General features: G+C 40.6%; 1 long non-coding RNA gene across 1 annotated transcript; it reads right to left on the reverse strand.

Moving 5' to 3' along the window:
- Positions 1–577: 577 nt before the first annotated feature.
- LOC131518130 (uncharacterized) lies at positions 578–2,358 on the reverse strand. The gene is made up of 2 exons (XR_009264934.1): positions 2,271–2,358; positions 578–1,018 (listed from the first exon to the last, which is right to left on the reverse strand). It is a non-coding gene; the product is annotated as an uncharacterized LOC131518130 (long non-coding RNA).
- Between the last annotated feature and the right edge of the window lie 672 nt (positions 2,359–3,030).

Consider the following 3,030-nt stretch of genomic DNA (forward strand, 5'->3'; position numbering starts at 1 on the left):
TGGAGTCCCCCTTAAAATTTCTTGCAGGGATGGTTTAGTGGTCATGAACTCCTTTAATTTTTGTTTGTCTGGAAAACTTTTTATCTCTCTTTTTATTTTGAATGACAGCCTTGCTGGATAAAGAATTCTTGGCTGCATATTTTTCTGATTCAGCACATTGAATATATCTTGCCACTCCTTTCTGGCCTGCCAAGTTTCTGTGGATAGGTCTGCTGCAAACCTAATCTCTCTTCTCTTGTAGGTTATGGATTCATTTTCCCTTGCTACTTTCATGATTATTTCCTTGCTTGAGTGTTTCGTGAATTTGATGATGATATGCCTTGTTGATGGTCAGGTTTCTTTTTAATCTAATGGGAGTCCTCTTTGCTTCCTGGATTTTGATATTGGTGTCTTTCCCCAGGTTAGGAAAGTTTTCTGCTATGATTTACTCACTCCACCACCACCGCCTACTTCAGAAGCCAATTGCAAGCCCCAAGCTGTTACTTGTGCTTCTGACTGACTTGCTAAAGATTGAAATTCTGATGACCTCATTCTTGGGTATTTTTAGTTTGCTAGAGTAACTCACAAGGCTCAGAGAAACATTTACTTCCATTATATTTATGCCCAGTTTATGAAAGGATATGATAAAGGGTATAAACTAACAGCCAGATGAAGAGATACATGGGACAACTTATGGGGTGAGGACATGTATCTTCCATGCTCCTTCCAGGTGTGGTACTCTCTCTGCATCCCCATGTGTTCACCAACCCAGAAGATCTCTGAACCCAGTCCTCTAGGGCTTTTATAGAGGCTTCATTATATATCATGATTGACTAAGACACTGGCCATTGGCTGATTCAACCTCCAGCTCCTTTCCCCTCCCCAGAGGTTGGGTGGTAGAACTGAAAGTTCCAATCCTATAATCATATGACTGGTCTTCCTGACAACCAGCCCCCACTTGTGGGTGGGGTCCAAAAGTCACCTTCATCAATAACAGGACACTTGTTTCACTTTTATGGCTCTGAAGCATTTTCAGAAACTGTGGATGAAAACTAAATATATATAAGAAAAATATTTCAGTCAGTTGAATGACCAAATACATATTTCTTATTAGTCATTATAATTTTTAATTCTAGTTCTTTTGATATTTCTACCATATGTGTGGTAACTTCCTCTACTGAAGTCTTAAAGCTCCAATCTGTAAAAAATACAATATTTGCAAAGTACAATACAGTAAATCACAATAAAGCGAGGTATTCCTGTACTCATGGTGACACATGTGAGGACTGGGACTTTCAGTCCTGTGATCTGTAATGATGGTGATATGTGTGAGGACAGGGACTTTTGCTGCTTTGATCTGTCCCAGAGGCTAAGAGGACAGGACCCAACCTCTTGTTAGTCTGAACGGTTTGACTGCTCTTTCACACTCTTTGCTATACTAGTCTGGGGGCATTCTTTTAATCATTGCTTTCACTGAGTAGCAATTATCTAATTTATAATTCAGCACACTCTCATGGATGAGAGTGAGATGAATAACCCCACTGGCTCTTTTAGTTCCTGCTATGTGCCAGACAGTGCTGTGACCTTGGTATTTAACTAGTTATTTAAAAATGTGTCTGATGTTGCTGTCTGAATGGTGTTTGGGGAGACCAACATGCAAATCTGCTATGACCTCAAAAGTCTGTGTTGAGCAGGTGGCAGAAGATTCAGTGCATGATGGATGCAAAGAAGTGTCTTGCTTCTCCAAGGTAGTTCATAAAGGTAATAATCTTGATCTGAATTTTGATTGTGGCTAGGGACTTACACATAAACAAGGAAGGTATTTTTTCCCAGGCAACAGGAGAAGCATGTGTCAAGGTATGGAGGTGGGACAAACTGTAGATTTTACATGGCAGTGTAGGATTGGTTTTATAAAGCAGTGATGTTGAGAATTAGTGCAGGCAATATTAGAAAAGGTGGACAAGGTCCAGATCCTGGAGGAGTTGGGAAGCACTGGGGTCAAGAAAGGGTTTAAGTATTTAGGTGGCTTGATTGATTTTTTTTTGTCATATGCTCACCAATCTATATTCAAATGGTCAAATATTATAGGTAACCACCACAGGAATGAAGACCCATTGCTGGGCCATTGCACTGGTCCTGAGGAAAGATGAAGTGGGTGCAAAGCAGGAGTAGAAAGCACATGGGGGATGTTAAGTCTCCTCAAAACCTGGTTCCTGATTGGTCAGGGAGAGGGAGAGAGAGGGAAGGGTATATGGGACTACGAGAATGCAGGGGCAGTGAGTCCTGCAGACCTCAGTGATCTGGCTGGCTCTTCAATTCCCTGATACATCTTGAATTCATGAAACTGGTCCCATGTCTTCTTATCTGAAACATCTTTTGCCTGTGGGTGAGAGGCAAGAGGACATTTTCCTCAATAAATAAAAATAATGTTAAGAATAACTTTTGGGGCCCTTGGGTGGCTCAGTTGGTTAAGTGTGTGACTTTGGCTTAGCTCATGATCTTATGGTTTGTGAGTTTGAGCCCCATGTCAGGTTCTGTGCTGACAATCTCAGAGCCGGGAGCCTGCTTCAGATTCTGTGTCTCTGTCTCTGTGTCCTTTCCCCACTTGCACTCTGTCTCTCTCTCAGAAAGAAATAAACATTAAAAAAATAAAAAGAAAAAAAAAGAATAGATTTTTCACAGCTTGTCCTAAAGGCTACCATTAGATTGTAGTATGTCAGTCTAAAACTCATAATCTCATTAACTTGGACATATAGCTATATGAACAGAATGCAGTGTTAAGCCATTTATATGATTTCATTGTTTAACATTAATGAATGTGTTTGGGAAACATTTACTTAGCAACATGGCCAGGCCATCTTACAGAGGAAGGGTTAAGGAAAGAGACATGCCAGTGGGTATCAAGAGTATAAACAAGTGGGAGAGATATATTTAAAAACCTAGAGGTGCCTTGGTTTAATGGGTCCCTTTCAAGCTGTGATGCTTGGATTATAATTGAGAGGGGAATAAATATGATCCAGAGTCAGGCCTTGCCTCCCTAGGTATTATGGA

This window comes from Neofelis nebulosa, chromosome 7 (assembly GCF_028018385.1).
Source record: "Neofelis nebulosa isolate mNeoNeb1 chromosome 7, mNeoNeb1.pri, whole genome shotgun sequence".
NCBI classification, from domain to species: domain Eukaryota; kingdom Metazoa; phylum Chordata; class Mammalia; order Carnivora; family Felidae; genus Neofelis; species Neofelis nebulosa.